The sequence below is a fragment of the Delphinapterus leucas genome, chromosome 12 (genome assembly GCF_059928025.1).
Source record: "Delphinapterus leucas isolate spDelLeu-1000000601 "Yukka" chromosome 12, BTC_Dleu_Yukka2, whole genome shotgun sequence".
NCBI lineage: Eukaryota > Metazoa > Chordata > Mammalia > Artiodactyla > Monodontidae > Delphinapterus > Delphinapterus leucas.
Genome location: NC_143140.1, coordinates 66,691,522 through 66,714,220, shown reverse-complemented (window position 1 = coordinate 66,714,220; position 22,699 = coordinate 66,691,522). Strand labels below are relative to the sequence as shown.

The 22,699-nt window shown below is 35.1% G+C and overlaps 1 pseudogene; it reads right to left on the bottom strand.

Annotated features, from left to right (window-relative positions):
• LOC149747891 (small ribosomal subunit protein eS12 pseudogene) overlaps positions 1-22,699 on the bottom strand; it is a 62,296-nt pseudogene that overhangs the window by 24,716 nt on the left and 14,881 nt on the right.

Below are 22,699 nucleotides of genomic sequence, written 5' to 3'. Positions count from 1 at the left end.
AGGAACTTGGTATACTCTGGTTAGTTTTTTTCATTTTGCTAAAGATTGGTGCTTTGAAGGTTTTTTCAAGACATCAAATGCTTGGGTCTTGAAAGGTACATTATATGTTTGTCTTATTACTGTGAGAGCAAAGCCCAGCTCAGACTTGGTTATGAAACCAGTTACAAAACAGCTCCGGGGTCCTGTGACAGCAATGTATAGGCTCCTCAGACACAGGTCAGATCTTTCAGGTGACTCTGACCTGTCCCGCTGGCTGGCTGCCACAAAACAAATGATGTGAACAGTAAACAAGGATAAATACAGTAAAACAGCTGTCTTCAAGAAGATCCTACACCATTGGGATAGAAATGTTAAATTTACAGAATGATGTGGCAACTGTAATAACAGAGATAAACGGTGTTGTGGGGATACCTGCCTGAGGTTTCGTCTCCTTTAACAGTGAATGAAGCATTCCCTAGGTCATGGGCAGAGGGATGTTTAGAGTGGTGGCTGACACCATGGATTTTGGTACAAGCTACTCTCTGGCTTCAAATTCCAGCAACTCCAGTTCAAGTCATCAAACCTCTGCTTGCCATGGCTTCTTTATCTATGAAATAGGGATAATAGAATAATAACAATAGATTATTGTAAGGATTAGCAAAATTAATGCATGTAAAACACTTAAATCAATGCCTATGATACCCTAGATATTTATTTTTATTTAAGTTACCATGAAAGCATGTGGATCTAATAAAATGTTCTAAGTCTCTGTTGAGATGCTAGACCACTAGATCCATACCAAAGACTCCTGTTTATTGGGAAAGTCTTCATCTTGGCCGCAAAAGGCATGAGTCTGGTGTAGATTTCTCCATACTATTATAGAATATCTAGACACAGGGCCAGCCCCATCCATAGGCAGAGTAAGAAGTTGCTGATTCAGAATTGTTTAAGGAATTTGCCCCTACTCCAAACAAACTCTCTTCCTACTTGCCCACTGGAATGGCTCTGTATTAAGAATTTCAGGATACACAGACTCATATGGCTGGGATGGGGTAATACCCCGAAATCATCACTGTGGCAGAGATTTCATTGCTCAGATTAGTCATGTCTTATTCCTCAAGACCTTCTTTGAGTAATCAGATGCAGAAGTCAACTTGATTTTAGGAGGACATGAGTGTTCTAGGGCTTGAAATGAGCCAGAAAAACAGATCCAGAGACTTCCCTCGTGGCCTAGTGGTTAAGAATTCACCTGCCAGTGCAGGGGACACGGGTTTGAGCCCTGGTCCAGGAAGGTCTCACATGCTGCGGAGCAACTAAGCCCATGCACCACAACTACTGAGCCTGTGCTCTAGAGCTCACAAGCCACAACTACTGCGCCCATGTGCCACAACTACTGAAGCCCGTGCGCCTAGAGCCTGTGCTCCACAACAAGAGAAGACACTGCAATGAGAAGCCCATGCACCGCAATGAAGTGTAGCCCCCACTCGCTGCAACTAGAGAAAGCCCACATGCAGCAATGAAGACCCAACGCAGCCCCCCCAAAAATAATAAATAAAATTAATTTATTTAAAAATAAAATTTGCTTCCCTTCATGCCATCCCCTTCATATGTGTCCCATCATGTATCTAATGTCCCTTTGTACAGCTAGTAACTTTTTCCTTAGCAAAAACTATACTCAGAAAAAGCATCTGAAAGTAGATGCAAACTACTTATCCCTTGATTTTTAAGCCTTCTTTTAATTCTAGAGTGAAAGTTTTTACTTCTCATTAAAGAAGTTCCAAGCATTTTGGAAGGAGTTAGGCTTGTTCTTACCTTGAAGTCTTCCTCATGACCTTGGTGGCATGGGCTGTGTTATCTGGGATATTCAAACTTAAAAAAAAAAAATCTGTGTGTCCTGATGAGACAGGATATGTTACATGGGTATTTAATCACTTAAGAAAGATGTCCAGGCTTAAAAATAGAAACAACAATATGATCAACCAGAAGACAGGTCTCTCTGCCTTTGGAAGCTGTAGGCCTTGGCCTTGGGCTCTCACCTGCAGTACAAACGCTTGCAATTAGCTCTCAGTTTTCTCTGTTGCTTTGGGTTCCTCATATATCAAATAGCTTCACTAGAGTAAAAGAGAAAATCTGGTTTAGAGAGAACCCCACCCCCCAAAAAAAGATTTAATCTAGTTTAGTCTTGTTCCCTGATTGGGGGATGTGGTTAGGGAATGGGGAATCGAAAATAAGGAACTAAACCATGTTTGGACAAAAAAAGTTTTCTTATATAAACAAAAATGTATATATATGTATAACTGAATCACTTTGCTGTATAGCAGAAATTAACACAACTTTGTAAATCAACTATACTTCAATAAAAAATGTTTTCTGATTGTTTTGCTTTTTAGATCATAAAATCTACTAAAGAAAAATAGATGTTATTAGTGTCTGCTTTGGATTTTTTAACCTGGGTTAAACAAATTTTTAAACACAATTTTGAAATATTCTTTAAAAATTTCCATAGCCAATCATTTTACTGGCATCTCCTAAAGACGGGGAAAATTTTTTGTGGCACCAATTATAATACCTAACAATTCCTGGAATTATTTTAATGATAATTAGCCATTCAAATGTTGGTAGTTATCTCTACATGGAAATCTTTGCTTAGTTCTTTCTTGTCTGTCAACAAGAAAATAATTTTTAAAATAAAAATGTCTACTTTTGATAGTCTATGTATTTTGTTTAAACTCTTTTTAAAAAAGAGTAGGGCTTCTTCCTCAGTTCCCTGGTATCCTTTGGAGTGATGTTGAAATATACCGTTTATTTTTCTCATTTGCTTTTAGGTATCTAAACTACTAATGAAGAGACAGTGACATGCTTGGAGCAAATCATTTTTAACACCTCCCCCATCAACAAAATTATCCCCAGTTGTAATCATGTAATGAAACAAAAGTATGATCAGAGAAAAAATGTAAGTAGTGAAATTTTCTTTTATTGAAATTTGTATATGTATTCATGCTATTTTAAAAAATTAAAAATAAAATAAATATTAAATTTCAAAATATGGGAAAATGTAATGAATTAAAATTTTTATACATTAACTGTATATTTATAAACTAATGTATTTTTTTGAAAAAGAAAAATATTAGTCAATTACAATAGTGCATATTAGTCAATTACAATAGTGAATAATAAACAGCACATTTTCTGTTTTGGAAGCTTAACTTCTGTAAACTTGTAAATAATTGTATCAGAATTGACCTTTGAGTAATCATAAGGAACATAGTTAGATTTTTTAATCTATCTTTGCTTGGAGTTGATTAAAGAACAATTTTATTAATTTTATCTTTGGAAAGTGTCTTTCACATAAAGAAACAAATATACAAATGGGAAAATTCTTAACCATAAGGGTAAGTGTGACAAAGAATCATAAAAATCCCAATTCACAATAAATTCCAGAAACTGCAGTTCTGCTTTTGTTTCTTTGGAATCAGGTTTAGAGGCTTTCATATGTTTCCACAGGTTGAAATTTTTAAATATAAATAAAAACTCTAAGTGAATACACAGAATGACAGAATTAAAGTAATTCAAGTTCTATTTCTTCCTCTTAGCCATCACCATCCTCTCATCATTTATTTCTAATCCAGTGCTTTAAAAACAAGAGTACATAGTATCACAGGAATTGTGAACACAAACTGTGCCCAAACTGAGCTAGAAGGATTTGGAACCCTTAAGAAATTGCTCTAAAAATGAATGTGTTTTTTTTTTTTTTACATCTTTATTGGGGTATAATTGCTTTACAATGGTGTGTTAGTTCCTGCTTTATAACAAAGTGAATCAGTTATACATATACATATGTTTCTATATCTCTTCCCTCTTGCGTCTCCCTCCCTCCCACCCTCCCTATCCCACCCCTCCAGGCGGTCACAAAGCGCTGAGTCTCTGTGTCTTGGGACTGGACTATAAAACTGGAAGTTTTCCAAATGAACTTTTACATAGAAAATTATGTTTATCAAAGAATAAGTAATTAAAATGTGCTAATTTGAAGCTCACACATGTATGTAATTACAACTGAACAGTAACCGTATCAATTGTTTAAATTTAGACAAAAGATTTTTTTTGAGGAGTACTTTATAGCTAACTTTATTTAGGATTGCTAGCAAGTGGTGACAATAAAAACCAGATTGACTAAAAGTTGGTTGTATTATTATTTTTAAATTTTCTAAGGGCAGCACAGCCCTGTCTGCCTTCCCTCAAAGCAGACTGCACCCACCACCCTGGTTTTGATACGCCACTGAGGAAAGAATAATAAGTAGAGATTAATCTGCATTTTGTTCTTACGATTGCTATATAAGAGAACAATGATAATATTTGTTTAAAACTATCAAGTGTTCAATAATACTACTATTGTTTCTAATGTTTTTTCATATTTGTGCTCAGTGGACTTAATGGTAATAGATTAGTGCTAAATCAGAGAGTAACAGGTCAAAATTTTGACACTTCTTAGAAATAATTGAATATTATCACATGACCATTAGAAAGTGTCTTAATGGTGTATGGAGGGTTAACAAATAGTAAGCACCCAATAAACACAGTTGAATAAACGAATTCTGCAAACATACTGCTGCCAACAGTGATGGAAAAAGTTGGAAAGATAGATAAAGGACATCTCATGCAGGCTAAGGTTTGTAAACTCATCCAAACTTCCTGTCTCTTGATTTTTCTTTTCTCTAGTGAACACAGATGAACCTTTTCTTCATTCTGCATCACATGCAGAAGGTCAGATCAAAAATGTATGTAGTGGCGGGAACCTACAAGATGGCAGAGGAGTAAGATGGGGAGATTACCTTCCTCCCCACAAATACATCAAAAATACATCTACATGTGGAACAACTCCTACAGAACACCCACTGAACACTGGCAGAAGATCTCAGAATTCCCGAAAGGCAAGAAAATCCCCACGTACATAGGTAGGGCAAAAGAAAAAACAGAGACAAAAGAGTACAGATGGGACCTGCACCTCTGGAATGGAGCTGTGAAGGAGGAAAAGTTTCCACACACTAGGAAGCCCCTTCACTGTTGGAGACAGGGAGTGGGTGGGGAGGAAGCTTCGGAGCCACGGAAGACAGCGCAGCGACAGGGGTGCAGAGGGCAAAGTAGAGAGATTCCCACACAGAGGATCACTGCCGACCAGCACTCACCAGCCTGAGAGGCTTGTCTGCTCACCCACCAGGGTGGGTGGGGGATGGGAGCTGAGGCTCAGGCTTTGAAGATTTTCAATTACAGTTTCAATTTCATTACTTGCGATTGGTCTGTTCATATTGGTCTGTTCATATTTTCTATTTCTTCCTGGTTCAGTCTTGGAATGTTATAGCTTTCTAAGAATTTGTGCATTTCTTCCAAGTTGTCCATTTTATTGGCATAGAGTTGCTTGTAGTAGTCTCTTATGCTTTTTATTTCTGCGGTGTCTGTTGTAACTTCTCCTTTTTCATTTCTAATTTTATTGATTTGAGTCCTCTCCTTCTTTTTCTTGATGAATCTGGCTAAAGGTTTATCAGTTTTGTTTATCTTCTCAAAGAACCAGCTTTTAGTTTTATTGATCTTTGTTTCTATTTCATTTATATGTGCTCTGATCCTTACGATTTCTTTCCTTCTACTAACTTTGGGTTTTGTTTGTTCTTGGTTTTGTGGTGCTGAATTCTCTTAGCTTTTGCTTGTCTGTAAAGCTTTTGATTTCTCTGTCAAATCTGAAAGCGATCCTTGCCTCGTGGAGTAATCTTGGCTGTAGGTTCTTCCCTTTCATCCCCTTAAATATATCGTGCCATTCCCTTCTGGCTTGTAGAGTTTCTGCTGAGAAAGCAGCTGTTAACCTTATGGGAGTTCCCTTGTATGTTATTTGTCATTTTTCCCATGTTGCTTTTAATAATTTTTATTTGTCTTTAATTTTTGTCAATTTGTTTACTATGTGTCTCGGCATGTTTCTCCTTGGTTTAATCCTGTATGGGACTCTCTGTGCTTCCTGGACTTAGGTGGCTATTTCCTTTCCCATGTTAGGGAAGTTTTTGACTATAATCTCTTCAAGTATTTTCTTGGGTCCTTTCTCTCTCTCTTCTCCTTCTGGGACCCCTATAATGTGAATGTTGGTGTGTTTATTGTTTTCTCAGAGGTCTCTTAAGCTGTCTTCTTTTCTTTGCATTCTTTTTTCTTTATTCTGTTCCATGGCAGTGATTTCCATCATTCTGTCTTCTAGGTCACTTATCTGTTCTGCCTCAGTTATTCTGCTATTGATTCCTTCTAGTGTATTTTTTGTTTCAGTTATTGTATTGCTCATCTCTGTTTTTTGTTCTTTAATTTTTCTAGGTCTTTGTTAAACATTTCTTGCATCTTCTTGATCTTTACTTGCATTCTTTTTCCGAGGTCCTGGATCATCTTCACTATCATTATTCTGAATTCTTTTTCTGGAAGGTTGTGTATCTCCACTTCATTTAGTTGTTTTTCTGGGGTTTTATCTTGTTCCTTCATCTGGTACATAGTCCTCTCCCTTTTCATTTTGTCTATCTTTCTGTGAATATGGTTTTCATGCCACAGGCTGCAGGATTGTAGTTCTTCATGCTTGTCAATAAATGTATCTTTAATTGCCATATGAGATGAAAATTTTTTTGTAGGAAACACTGAAAATAAGTGGTTGATCTTAATAAATCCAATTGGAGATAAGAATTAAGAGAAATCTTGCTCAGTTTATCTATTCTTCCTAGTCTCTCAAAGAATTGATGAAGAAACTGAAACACTTTTAAGTCTAATTTATGACTTTCACCTTCTCAAGCAAATTAATAGCTACAGTACTGTCAGATAGTTTTATACTGACACAATTTTGTAAAAGTTTGTTGTTTGTAAAAACCTTACTTACATCAAGTAGTAGCGTTCCTAAACTCAGTATGAAGTCCTTTTTTTTTTTTTTAACATCTTTATTGGAGTATAATTGCTTTACAATGGTGTGTTAGTTTCTACTTTATAACAAAGTGAATCAGTTATACATATACATGTGTTCCCATATCTCTTCCCTCTTGCATCTCCCTCCCTCCCACCCTCCCTATCCCACCTAATTCAAAAAGAGCCATGTACCAAAATGTTCATTGCAGCTCTATTTACAATAGCCAGGACATGGAAGCAACCTCAGTGTCCATCAACAGATGAATGGATAAAGAAGATGTGGCACATATATATACAATGAAATATTACTCAGCCATAAAAAGAAACGAAATTGAGTTATTTGTAGTGAGGTGAATGGACCTAGAGTCTGTCATACAGAGTGAAGTAAGTCAGAAAGAGAAAAACAAATACTATATGCTAACACATATATATGGAATCTATGGAGTCCTTTTTTGATCTAAATTCTAATTACTTTCTTATAAAATAAATTTCTTTGTAGAAAAAGCCATATTTATTGAATAACACTTTTCCATGTTAAATTTAAATTATTTGTGTTGTATATTATGTAATTACAAAGGAAAATGTGAATCTCTGAACTTTAAGTTTCCATTTTAAGTCCTTTCTTTTGTTTATTAATTTAAGGTCTGTAAAACCTGACCATAGCATATATTTGGTATTACTGATAGAGTATGCTTTAAGCCATTTTGATTCTTTAGGTCTCACTATCTCATTTCAAATCCATCTATTACTCACTGACTTAATGATTTCCATTGCTCAGCATAGGCTGATGCATTGTTAACTTTCCTTTTGGAATTTAAAATCTGGGGAGAAAGATTTCATTTTAAAATAGCAATTCAAGAAAATTCCATGGTTAATCCTGTAGTGGAGGGACAATTGAATGCAGAGTTTTAGCATAAGTTGGGGTTGTCCACAAAATACTCTAAGGGGGAGGTAGAAATTGAAATATGTATTCAAAGCTGGGTTGACGTGAAATAATAGAGTGGTAATAACAAGAAATGTGGAATTCTAGGACTTCCCTGGTGGCAGAGTGGTTAAGAATCTGCCTGCCAATGCAGGGGACATGGGTTCGAACCCTGGTCCGGGAAGATCCCACTTGCTGTGGAGCAACTAAGCCCATGCATCACAACTACTGAAGCCTGCTTGCCTAGAGCCTGTGCTCCACAACAAGAGAAGCCACTGCAATGAGAAGCCCAAGCACCACAACGAAGAGTAACCCCCGCTCACCGCAACTAGAGAAAGCCTGCGTGCAGCAACGAAGACCCAATGCAGCCAAAATAAATAACTTAATTGATTAATTTTAAAAGATTGAGGAATTCTAGTTGGAGAGAGGTAGACAGTGTGTGAACAAAATGAGGATGTGACACCTGCATGAGAATTCCGAGAGCAGTGATCTGATTAAAGAAGATTGCTTAAGTGGAGAAGAGAATATCGGATGGCAAAATGAGCCAGATGTTGGACATTTTGTATACTAGAACCAGAAGATTGAGTCTGATATAAAAGGAGTCATTTTTAGTTACTTAAAGGAAATCCAGGCTGAAAGGAATCAATATAAACGATAGTGAGCAGTGAGAAAAGGCTAAATGCAGGCAAATCAGAGTAATCCAGGCATGAAGTGTTCTTCAATCAGTAACCCAGGCTGACTGTGGCTGTGAGAAAAGGGAGGAAAATAGCTATTAATCATACATAAAGAGATTGATGACAGAGAGGATATTAAAAATAAGGGAGAGAAAATAAAGATGACTAAATTTTCAAGCCTGAATAACCATGGAAATGGTGAAAAGCCAACTGAAATAAATCCTAGTCCAACATATTATACACTGAGCGGACTTATTAGTAAGAATTTAGTTATTAAACATGGGACTTGTCCTGGACTGCTGGAATTAAATTTTACAGTTCCATTTTTTTCTGAATTAAACACTCAAATAAATGCAGAAATTCTCTTTGGATTTATTATGAGCTCTAGCAAAATAGACTATTGATTAGGCATAAATTATTCTTGTCTTTAAAAATAAACAGTGGCAGAATGCCATGATTATGAAAAACGATCATGATGCTTCACCAAATCAAAACTGGATGAGAGTGACTTACAGAATGTAACTTTTTTGGGTGAAACACAGAAATAACTGGTTGGTCTTATCCTCACAAGTAATTGTTAAACTAGCATTAAATTGTATCAGTAAGTGAATAATAATTCATAAAATTAAATATAGAATATTACAATTTATGGTCATTTGGATCTACCATATTGTATCTGAGTGCTATCTAAATCCATGTTTATGAAAATAAGCGTTCTAATTAGGATTTTACCTTTAGTGATCAATATTTATATACACTGATTTTTTTTTACAAAATTTATTGTCTGTTTAATCCCCTGATAATTTTCAAAGTGGCACAGTTAACCATTCCATTTTTTGTTATTTTTTTGTTTACTGAACTTATTTTCAAAATAATTTTACAATATAAATTATAAATGAAGATTTAGCTAATTTATGGTATTTTTATCCATATCAATTTTTACCTAAGTCATTGTGCGTATTTGGTTTTTTTAAATTATGTTGTAACTGTTATTTCTCTAAGAAAAATGTCCTTTGATCCCATTTTGTACATCTAAATTTGGGTTAGGAAAAGAATTGCGTGCAGACTTGGTCTTCATTTTACTTTTTATTAATTACTTATCGAGACTATTTTTCTGAGTTAAAATGGCAGAGTAGTACAGTCTTAAAATATTGAGATCACAACTTTCTACTTCACATAATGAGACACCCAGAGCAGGGCCAGCAACAGTGGGAAACGTGAATTTTCTTGAATGTGTCTGGAATAGCAGCCTGCTTCCACTGAACTAAGAATGAGTAATTTCTTCAGTAGCAAAAGTCACCTCATTTGTCTGATTTTTAATTTTCAAATATTTCCTCATTTTTAAGGAACACCCAACTACTCTTAATCTGCCAACAATATGAGGGCAATGAGCTCTCTTACAAAACTCACATGATGCTATCATTTCTCACAGAAACTTTGTCTTAATTGTCTACGATTGTGTTACACCTTCTCCATAATGACATGTTTTCCTTACCTAAAACATGGTGATTTCTGGGGATATTTCCACTGCTAACTGTCAAATGAGCTCTGAATTCTGCAGGACCAGGAGAAATGCAAAAGCAAGTCCATAGATTTCACCACTTAAAAGCAACTGGACATGGTTCATACTACAGTAAAATGCTTTGGAAATCTCTGCCCTGCCTTCTGAACACCTTCTAGCAAGCACAATGCTGCCTATGACTTTTGTTCTCTCAATTATTCGTCACTTGCAAAACTTCTTGAATGTATTTCTTGTCTTTGAGACATAACAAGAGAATATAATGTTTCTCTAGGATGAAGAAATTGGTAGCATGATGGATGAAACTTCAGGAACATTACACTAGCTGGTTGTTTAAGCTTTAATAAAAAACACACTTGGGTCTTCCTTGCTAGATTTGAAACTTAACATGAATTGGTCTGCAAGGAAATCTAGGTACCATTTTTTGGTACGTTTGGATTTTTACCTGTATCAATTGCTCAGAAAAATTGATATTCTGTAATTGCTTGCTATTGAAGAGTTTTCTAAAATCCTAGAATTAAAAAAAAAAAACTTGTTTCTGAGGCTTTAACATAGTACTTTTCAAATCTGATCCATATTTAAATCATTTCTCATATATTTTTTAAAAATTGTTTATTGCATCAAATACTGTTGTCTCATAAGCTATTTAACATATATTACAAGTATCATATTTTAATCCACCTGAAACAGTCCCTCTGTAACTCTAGTTGGAATAATTTCTTGAGCTAGTCAAAGGTCTGGAGTTGAGACAACCAAAATGAAATGTACTAAATAAAGTATTAAGTCCAAATATAAGCAACTAAAATAAAGACTTTTTGTAATTGGAAAAAAAAAAAAAGCCTTTTAGTTCTAGTCTCCAGATCAAGCCTTTTGACGTAGCTCAACAACTAGACCTGTGATTTAGTCAATAATCATGGTATTATTATGGGAGCCCTGAAATGTCATATAAAACATGGTTCTAGAGGGCAGGTAGGATGATCATTAGGTACAAAATCAGGGACGAGAACCAAACTTGGGCATTAAAACTTAATTGTTTTCCATTTTCACCCCAAGAGACATTTGAACAATGACACTTCTTTGTTTGGTAGACTTATACATTAAGCCTTATTGGACTTTCACATGACTATTATTTTATTTAATGACATTTCATACAGAGATCATAAGCAATTTAAATAAATGAAAGAACAAACAAAATGTATTCATTTTAAATTATTCCTATCAGGTTCAAAATTATTAAAGATAATTAGGTGATCATTTATTTTATCCAGATAAACATACTTGTTCCTTAAAAAATACTTTATTTTAATGTATAAAGAAAAAAGAGATTATATTCACCTCATTAGATGATAATGAAAGTATTGTTCGCCAACTAAGCTCATTTCTGAGACGCTTGTGATTTCTTTCCTGATCAGTCTGTCATACCAAAGAAGGATTATCGTGACAGCAATTTGAGATTTACTCTGTCAGATCAGCTATTGATGACTTGAGGCCACCCTTATCTGAGGTAGAAAATGGAGTTTTTGTTGAGAGAAAAAATGTTTATTATTTTTTAAGCCATCTCACCTTTCTATCTGACACAAATAAGAGTGGTGGCTATGACTCTAATGAACGTGAGTTCATTTTAAAGTACTGTTCATGTACACTTGTTTTATGTATTTTTGGTCCCAAGGAGTTTTGATTCCACTGATTATATCGAAAAAAGGTCAAAGTAAAAACTCAGATACTTCTGTTTTCCCACCAAACATTAAAAAGAGAAACTTGTACTGAGAACTAGGAAGATACAATAAACAAGTAAATTGTGTGATTTTTCAAATTATATACAGCAGCAGACTGGATCTGCTACTCAAACATTTTGGAAATTTCCCTCCTCTTTATTTAAATGTCATTTTATTTCCAAAAGTTTTGTACAAGAGTAGTATGTAAGTGTCACCATGTAATATGTTCTTCAAATGCATTTTCACCTTCTTTCATCTGATCAATAATGACTCTCATATATTTAATCTGGTATAGCCCAAGTTATTCCATATTAACAATTTAGTAACTAGGTAAAATGGTTCAAGTTTGACTGTATCTTCCCCCACCTACAGGTGATTGTTTAAATGTCTGATTGGGGTTTTCAAATTAGCCAATTCTATACTCAGTATTTATATTTAGCCCTTATTATTTTTGAGGAAGGGGTAGTTCCCACCCCTTCCTCAACCATCTTCAATCTAGCTTCTGTCTCCACAACTCTACTGGGTCTATACTGACTTTTCAATTTCTTCCACAATCTTCACTTTGCAATTGCCACATAAAATAGAGTTTTCTTTTTTAAACTATCATCTTACTAGCTCTGTTTGCCACATATAGATGCTGATAATGACAGCCCTTTTTAAAACCCTCCACCCCATTTATTACCCTTATGCTGCACATTCCTGGTTCTCTCAATAATGTGATACCTGTGGATCTTCCCCCTCCGTTGTGAGATCCCCATTCTACGCCTGCCCCATCAATGTCTGTGTTCCCAGTATTCTATCTTCCACCTGGTGCTCCACATGGGTGATCTCATCTTCTACTTATCTGCTACTGATTTCCAAAAGTATGTCACCAGTTCAGACCTTTCCCCATCTCTTCTCTTTGGAACTTCCCTCAATGTAAATCTCCAAGAGCTCAATTCAACACATCCCAAACTACTCACCATCTTCATTAGCTAGGGTCCCCAAGGAAATTGCTGATACACTTGACATAGCATAATTTAAGGAGAGTTGATACTGTTTACAAGTGTGTCGCTATAGGGGAACCAACAAAGACAGTCCAGTAAAACAGAGCTTACCATCCTGGGCCAAAGGAATGAGGGAAGGAAAAGTTTACAAAATAATGAAATCTGAAAGGAAAAAAACTGTACAATGTTAAGAACATTGATGTCTATTTAGAATCCATACAGGTCAGCACTATGGGAGAGAAGGAAGGGTAGGGAATAGATTTGGAAGAGCAAACAGAAGATACCCAGCACGATAACATGCCTTTTGTTTCTTAGCATCCATTCTTATCCTTTGTTGGGTGAAAAGTGTGAAACACCAACACAGGGAATTCAAGAAGTCCTACCAAGTTACTGTACAATTGCAAAGTATAATCAGTTTGGTCATAATTCCATGTGAATCCTAGAATATTAGCTGTAACATGTTCTTCACATATTGTTGTGAGTAAAGAAAGGATAAAATAAACAGATAACCACAAATAGAGTGTGCAGGAGTGTCTCACAGAATCCAATAGCAGAAATATAGCTAAGCCTCCAGAAGGAATCAAAGTAGAAACTGGGAGGCTCTTGGGAGTCAGAGGACTGCTCTTTCCACCTCTTCTCACTGTTTCTCTCAGTACACCTACTTTCTTCTATATTCTTCTTTTCTTTTGGTTGCAATTCTATCCACCTAACAAAAAATGACCACACCATACATACCAGACTTATACACCTCCTGTGTTTAAGAGACTTATTCAGATGGAGACCTAACTCTTTTAGTCTCAGTTGATATTTCCTGAAAGAGACAATATGACTACCCCAGCTTAGGTCCATATATCCACCTCTGAACAAATGAGCTATGTCCAGGGACACCTGCTTTGAGACCATGTGCCAGAGAAGAGGAACTGGGAAGATAACCCAAGAATGTCTATTATAGCATTAACTCTAAAACCAGAAACTAGGTTTCATATATTCTTGCCTCCCTTAGAAGAGAAACCCTTGTTTGGGGTTTATAAAAATACTCAAAAATGTTGGTTGATTTTAATTTTCATCAGCTTTCTATTCTTAGTGGAGAAGGAAATATTTCATACTTGAGGACTGTGACACAATTATTCCCCTAAGATTCACTTCTCCATTTTGAGTAATTCCAGTGTTTTTTTGCCCCCAGTGTCCTGCCTACTTGTATTTTCCTAGTCTCTAAGAATACTTTTTAAATTTTTGGTAATGGTTTCATTTGTCTCACCAGAAAAGAACTAAGGGGACTTCCCTGGTGGCGCAGTGGTTAAGAATCCGCCTGCCAATGCAGGAGACATGGGTTTGATCCCTGGTCCAGGAAGATCCCACATGCCGCAGAGCACCTAAGCCCATGTGCCACACTACTGAGCCTGTGCTCTAGAGCCCACGAGCCACAACTACTGATTCCATGTTCCACAGCTACCGAAGCCCATGCGCCAAGAGTCCGTGCTCCACAACAAGAGAAGCCACTGCAATGAGAAGCCCATGCACCACAACAAAGAGTAGCCCCCGCTTGCCACAACTAGAGAAAGCCCACGCACAGCAACGAAGACCCAACGCAGCCAAAAATTAATTAATTCATCAATTCATTAATTAAAAATAATATTAATGAATTTACATTAAAAAAAAGAAAAGAACTAGGGAGTATGCATGGTGTTCTGGTTATGATTTCACCACAACGGACCAATGCAAAATATAAAGGAATTACTTTTCATTACCTACACAGTTCCTCACATTGTGCTTAATTTTGTAACCATATAAACTTCTGACGCTCTCTAGAGAATTTTCTCCTATGCTTGAACATGCCCTAATTTTATTTTTGTAGTGGTTTATTGCCATCTCCAAGTAACTGAAGAATTAAATTAAATAATTTATACCCCAAGGATAAAAAGAATCACACACTGACCCATACACACAAAAACACACAATAAATTAAACAATTCTCAGCAATAATATTGTCAGTGATATTGTTGGTATTGATATTCTGAGGCTGTTATGTGGGTAATATGTAAAAGCAAATTAGTCATTAGCAAATTAGATCATATTCTACTTCTAACAAACTCTTGAGAACCAGGAATTTCAGCCTGAGAGAAAAGAGATACACATTTACCAGAGAGAATAAAATCCTGTAGTCCTGTGGAAACATCAGTATAAACTTAAATTTCATCTTTTGTATATGTGTGCATGTGTGTGTTGTATGTAATATCTGGGGTTTACTTCAAAATAATATGGGAGAAGGAAAGTAAATTGGGGTGTAGATGGAAAAAAGACTGGTTATGAGTTGATAATTATTTAATCTGGATGTTGAGTATATGAAGGTTTCTATACTATTCTGTAATTTTGGATATATTTGGAATTAGTTCACTTTTTTAAGTGAAAATTAATAAATTAATTAAAATGCAGTGTGATGCAATGAGGGAAACTCTAAACAGGATGATGGGAAACCTACCTGCATTCTAGTCCCCCATTTACAATATATAAACAAGATGCAAGGCCAAAAGCAAGTCACTTAACTTCTCAAAGTTTTTTTTGACTCATTTGCACAGATGGGATAAAAGGTACCAGCCTCAAAGTAGGGAAACTAAACCAAATTGTCCATGGAGTTGATTTGAAGCTCTCAGGATGATTATTGATAAACATCTCCAAACTTATCACAGCCTTCATGATTGAAATTAGATCACAACAGCACAAACTGGAATTCAATAAGCCATTATCCATTGGATTCAGTATTAGCTCATATTATTCAGACCCACAATTGGTAAAGCTCATACCCTTAACTAAAAAATACAGTTAATAAATAGCCAACTATTGTAATTTAATCATAAAATTAGGTTTCCATTCATATGTGCAATTACAACCAATTTTGTCTCAAAAATCTTTACTTAAATCAGTATTGAAAAAATCAATAAGATCTGAGACATCTTCATTCTAACTTTACGGTAGTTTAATAATTACAACCAAGTCAAATATAATAGAAAATACAAGAAAAATTGCAAAGTATTCTTTCAGAATGGCATTTTCAGGATCAACTTTACAAACATCCTTCTTAAAAAGTGAATTCTATAAAATTAATATTAAAACTATTTTTTCAAATCAGATCTAATCCATCCATATAATATAGTAAAGAGCTCATCTTTCAAATCTCTCAATTATGTATTTCTGCATCTGCCTGGACAGATTTACAGAGTATGCTTTAAGTTGTAAAACTTTTTCTCACTTAGTACCTTATACTTACAAAATAACCAGAAAAATTTGTACTCTTCCAGCCAACTAAAAAATTTAAAGAAAAAGCTCATTTTAGGATTTGCCCTTACTCATATACACACTCATTCAGCAAGCACACACACATATGTGCACACACACATTTTAGTTGTACTAAACTTAATGTGAAATTTTAGATTAGAGTCTCATTTATTGGCAATTCTGGGAAAGGGTTTTAGCTTAATCCCCAGTTAATGAAACCCTTGCTAGTGAATTTCCTTTGTCAACACTGCATTTAATGTATAGTGCTTCATACCTGCTGGATCATCAAAACCTGCAAAGTGATTAGGCTCAATTGGAATGTGAAAGTTGGAAGGAAGGATTTTTGTAATATTTTATAAAAAGATTATGTTCATAAGTTACATGGTCTGGCTCTATTTAAAAAACATTTTTCAGCTCCTGTATTTTTCTATTAAAAGTAGTGAATAGTTATGCTTCAAACAACAAAGCATGTCTTACAAATCAAGCCTGATTGATAGATAATTCCTTGGGAGAAAGAAATCAGGTCAGATACTGGCTCAGAAAAATCTGGCCACTGTTCTTTCTTTTGCTTTGTCAAGGATGGACACATATGTGGAAATGACTCACAGAAAATTACAGCAAATGCCTACCCAGAAGATTTGGGGAAATGTACATATGATAATCAAATGTACATATGATAATCAAACAAATCAAAAATGTACATATGATAATCAATCAAAATGAAAAGAAAGCTATCAGTGATTCATATACTATTTTTATATTACCCATTTTCAAAAATATGGGCTACAAGAACATTCAATAAGTACAAAATGCACATCACATTTTTTTTGAAGGATAGAAGGCACTTCCAGATTTGGCGTTGTCATCCAATAAGGTACCCTATGTGGCTAAAGGAGAATTCCCACTAACAGTGGTAACAATCACAAGGCAGAAACAGGCATTACAGAGATCACCAAAGGCAACAACACTTGGCTGTTAGTGTGAAAAATCTATGATGAAGTTAAAGTTTAATTTTATTGAAGAGTATAAAATACAGTTCTTTGATAATAAAGTATAATGAAAATTCTACCCTGACCCCTTCATATTTGGTGTTTCTTCAAGGAAATGAATCCATAATTTCTACACAGTATCACCTTAAACCAATAAATATCGATTCCTATTCAGAATAAAGCAAGGACCTAGCTATGGAACCCAAAACTGACAGCAAAACAGTAAAATAACATCTATATCTAAAGTTTGTCTGCTAAAAAGACCTTTCTTCTTATGTTTCTATGATTGGTTTCCTTATTTAAAAGTTGCAAATAGTACATAGTTCAGCCAAGTGCTTTTTGGAAATTCTTGAGTCTTATCAGTTTGATGGTTGCCATTTTTATTGGAAGAAAAACTAGGCAACTGAATAATTATGACTTTAATCCAAAACACTCTACAATTTCAGAGATATAATTACTTTGAGTGAACTTCTTCAAAGCTTAGCTACATACACACAAAATCTAAAAAGCACACAAGGAACAAAAAATCCAGATGGAGGCCTAACCCCCAGGTGTAAAAGAAAAATGTCTGCCAGCTCTTCAGAGGGATTGGCTTAACCTCTTACTCAATGGTGTGAGGTTTGATAACCCTATTCTGCCCTTTTAGGAATAAAACCAAACATTTGTCTCCACGACCTCTGGTCCTGAATTTATCAGCCTATTACTTCAGCTTGTGAAAAGGTAATCTTATTTCCTCTAGCAATACTACTTATTAACAAAATAAAATGTTTTTTTCCTAGGGAATTCCCTGGCAGTCCAGCGGTCAGGACTCCGCACTCTCACTGCTGAGGACCCAGGTTCAATCTCTAAAATCCCACAAGCCACATGGCCAATAAATAAATAAATAAATAAAGTACACAAGTCAATGGTTTAAAAAAAAATTTCTAGGTTCTTTGTTCTACATGAAGGGAGGTCACGATAAATATGACTTTTGACTTATTACAAAATACCAAGAGAAAAAGAGGTACACGTACATATGTTCACATACATATATTTATAGCACCTTATATTACAATGAGGATATTAGCTTTTAAAGAAAGCCATTCATCAAAAGAGAAAGTTGCAGGAAGGGGAAAGGAGCATACAGCCCTTTCTCCTGATACATGTGTGTAGTTTGTCATCACCTTATTCTGTCTGAAGGCAGAATGGTCTGTGACATGTCAGGAGACTTTGCCCAGTGTGACTAGAATATCTTTTCCTTTCAGGCAGCTGTTTAAATATGGGATCAGAACTCTTTCTCCTCCTTGAATTGGGGAAGAGGGACTGTGGTACACTCATTCTTTAAAAGAACATTTTGGAATATATAACAATGCACTAATTTAAATCTTTGCAATCTGTGCTGTAATACTAAGAGCCCCCGAAGAGCCTTGAGCTTTTGTGGAAGTAAAATCTCTATCAATAGTAATGAGGTCAATTCTCTCATATTTTGAAGGGCGTGAGCGAAGGTTTATAGAATGAATGGAGCAAAGGCAGCTTAGGCCTGGATGTAGTCGTTTTCAAGTGTTTACAACACTCCTGCTCCAGTGGCAGAGCAAAGCTGAAACTTACAGTCTCTTTAAAACATGAGACTCAAGCTCATTATTACCATAGTGGGTATTCTCTCCATTCTTTTACTGCTCCCTGAAACCATTCCTTCAGTTTATAGGTAAGTGTGCAATATGTTAAAATGAAAGACAAAAAAATCACAAATAAACCAATTAAAGCAGCAATTTAAACAGGTATCAGAAACTCCCTTTGGATCCAAGTATGTACTCATAGAAGAAAAGTCAAGAAATTAGGAATTTTTAAAAATCATTCATTAATGATTGGGGACCTGAAGGAATAAATGAAGGAATGGGGTTCACAAATTTGGCTCTATGATTTCAAACAACAAAAGTACAGATTCAAATATAGTAAACTATAAGATTCAGTATCCATAAGATTAAAACACAGCATCTATTTGGGAAAAGCATTCCTTATAGTGAGGCTAGAGAAAAAAGTTTCCCACAGATTCTCACAAGTAAAACCCTACATAATGTCACAAACAGCATCCTTAATGTTGAAACAGCAACAAATTTAATAGAGGCATCTTTTTAATAATCAAAGCTAATGGCCTCATCTAAAGTACAATTTCATAAGCACAGTGAGGCTGGATTTGTGCAGAAGAGAGAGGTAATAATAAATATTGTACAGAACTGTGGCCCTCTGTGACTTAATCTTGGCTTAGAATTTAGAACATCTATGACTGGGTAAACAACATGTATTTCAAGCAATATTCCATACATATTCACCTAAGCTTTTGGGGCCATTGTGTGGTGTTAATATAGAGATGAACATTCCTATAAGTACCAAGAGTTATCAAGTAAGAGAAATATATAACTTTAATAAAAGATAATTCTAGGGCTTCCCTGGTGGCGCAGTGGTTGAGAGTCCGCCTGCCGATGCAGGGGACACGGGCTCGTGCCCCGGTCCGGGAGGATCCCACATGCCGCGGAGCGGCTGGGCCCGTGAGCCATGGCCGCTGAGCCTGCGCGTCCGGAGCCTGTGCTCCGCAACGGGAGAGGCCGCAGCAGTGAGAGGCCCGCGTACCGCAAAAAAAAAATAAAATAAATGATAATAATAATAAAAGATAATTCTAAAGGATTACTAGAATCTCAATGAAAATATCAATGTGGTATTCTTTATACAATGGAGGAAGAAATGAAAAAGGATCCTAACACTTATTTAAGAAACAAAACTTACGTAATAACTTTTTAAAGCCAATGGAAAATGAGAACACTGATGATTAGAGTCATCATATATTAAAATCCGTTACAAATCTACAATTGTTAAATTCATATGGATCTGGTACAAGATCAATGGAGCAGAGAAATTATCTGAAACAGATTCTAGTTAATATGTATATGAACTTAATAAATGCTAAGATCTTAGAAATACGATTTTAGAAATAAGTGAGAAGTTCAAGAAATATTTATAAATTTTGCTAGGAGAAAATAAGCTATTTAGAAAGAAAAAATAATCTGAGATATTCAGCAGTCACCGTAACCCAAATAAATTCCAATCGGATATGAAAATTTGTTGTTAAAAAAAAAGAATTAAAAAACTAGTAGAATATATAGGTGAAACCTGTTTAATCTCTTTTTAGGAAAAGACTTTCTTAAATTTTTTTAAAGTATTTAATAAACTAAAGAGACATATGACAGAAACAATATATGAAATTTGATTGGATTTTGGATAAAAAATAAAAGAATATAAAAGGTTTATTGGCGAGATAAGAGGGAAAATTCAAATATGAAATGGACATTAGATATTACAGAATTGCTAATTGTCTTAATTAGTAGTATGTTAGTAGTAGTTAGTAGCTAGTTATGCTGAAAAATATCCTTATTCTTTGTGTTTGTTTGTTTGGGTTTTTTTGTTTGTTTGGTTGGTTTTTTTTGTTTGTTTTTTTGTGGTACACGGGCCTCTCACTGTTGTGGCCTCTCCCGTTGTCAAAGAAAACAGAATACTATTTTTCCCTATAAAAGTAGCAGAGGGTTGTTTTGTTTTTTTATTTGTTTTGTTTCTAATGATTATACTTTATACTACAAGGGTACAAGGAAAGACATCTTTTCATTTTTGATGAATTTGTAAAATGGTACAGAGAGTCTGGAAAGAAATTCGGAAATGGTTTCAGAAGCATGAAAAAAGTGTATAAACTTTGATCAATCAATTCTTTTCTGGCAATTTTCCTTATAGTAATAACAAAAATTGGGAAACTGTATGCTAAAAAATTGTCACATATGGCAGTTCTAATAAAGTAAAATAGAAAACAACCTGAATGTCCACTGTTAGCGTAAAGGTAAACAAAACTTTTTAGTACAGGGCACATCCATTTGGCAGAACATTATGACACTATTAAAGATGTTTATGAAGCATTTAATGACACAGAAGCATCACATAATAAAATAGTAAGTGGAAAAAACAGGGTACCAAGGCATATAAGCAGTCTGAAAATAATTCATAAAAAATATTGAAAAAAATACTGAAGTATGATAAAATATGAACAATTGGTGCCTATAAGTAGTGTGATTATCTCTGGCTTTTTTCTATTTTTTATACTATTCCATATGCCCCAAACTTTTCTCTATAGCCACATATGCAGTGAGATATGAGTAAAGTTCATTTAGAAATCTTTGAAAAGAGACTTTCCAGAGTACTCAGGTAACCAAAAACACACTGGATTCCAGTCAATATTAATTTGGCAGTGTGAGTGTGTATATATATGTTTACATAAAATGAAATAAAAACAAATTATTTGAGATAGATCATATACCCCAGAGATATAACTTTTTGAAAACATTTCCAGCAAGCTCTTTCTTCCTGTGTTTTTATAAGGATCTAAATATTTCCCAGAGTTTTTTGTTTGCTAGTTTGCTGTTTCATATTCTCTTTAATATCAGAAAAAACGAGTTGAAAGTTAAGTGAGTGGGTGTCACTGAGGTGTTGGGAGAAGGAAGTTGTGGTGTTAAAACCTCAAATGAAGCACTCTGAACACTGCCCCCCCCGACTTTATCACTCCATACTTGTAAATTAGACACTTCTCTGAGTAAATTAACCTTTTCAGATCATAGATAATCAAGTCAATTTTCTTGACAATAGAAATGTTTTACATCAAGTGTCAATATACTGGGAAAAACACACAGATGATCAATTTAAAATTTTCATATATTTAATTTTAATCTCCAATTAAGTTTAGACATGAACTGGAAAAGCTAATCATTTTGTTTGCACACTGACACTCTTTTAAACAGTCTACCCATAGTTCCCTCAGAACCCACTGAATGAGCAGCAAGAAATGTAACCCAAACCTGAGCCATGGCTGATTGGACCAGAGAGGACACCTAATCCAAGCAAGGTCTCTGAGATTCTCTTTTCTGGGAATTTGCTGTAAAACACAGAGAGACTGAATTGATTTTCTGAGGGCACTCTACTTGTCAAGTTGCTAGATTAGTGGCTAAGACTACCAACTGAAGACTTGGTGTGATAAAGAGCCAAACAATAGAGCCAATCTATGGGGAAAACCGAGAAAATGAATTAGAAACACAAAGCAACATAAAGAACACAAGCGGTGCAGAGAAGAGGCAGTTGATTAAGGAGCTATGGTTTCTGAGGGCTTTCTAGTTCTCTGTTCCAAAACCTCATTCACACCTTAGTGACACATCTCATCTTTGGTTTCATGAGATATGCCTGTTATCTTATTAAAACTCTCCCTTTATTTAAACAAGCTTTAGATGTTGCTTGAAACCAAAGCAACCCTGGGTAAATAAGTACTTGTCCTTTCTAAATTACATTAAAATATGGATAAAGCATGTACTTTTTATCCACCTTTAATAGATCAGGAACTGAGTCAAATAATTTAACATCATATGTTTACTTACTGTAGCTCTGTGACTAGAATTTAGATATTTCAATTCCAATTCCTCTGCTGTTAACTCTTCTGTGTCTAGAGGTATATATGGCCAACACTGTGCTGGTAACCATTGAACACATGAGCAAAGATCTGTCTACAAGGTGTTGTAACTGGATAACTGCTATATCTGGATTCTGCTGTGGTAGCACTATGTGAGGAGACCGTGGGTTATCAACTCAGTTAAAAGCATCAGGACCATTAACTTGTAGTTCTACCATCAAATTCATAGAAAAACCAAAGGAAATTGTATTTTGACATTA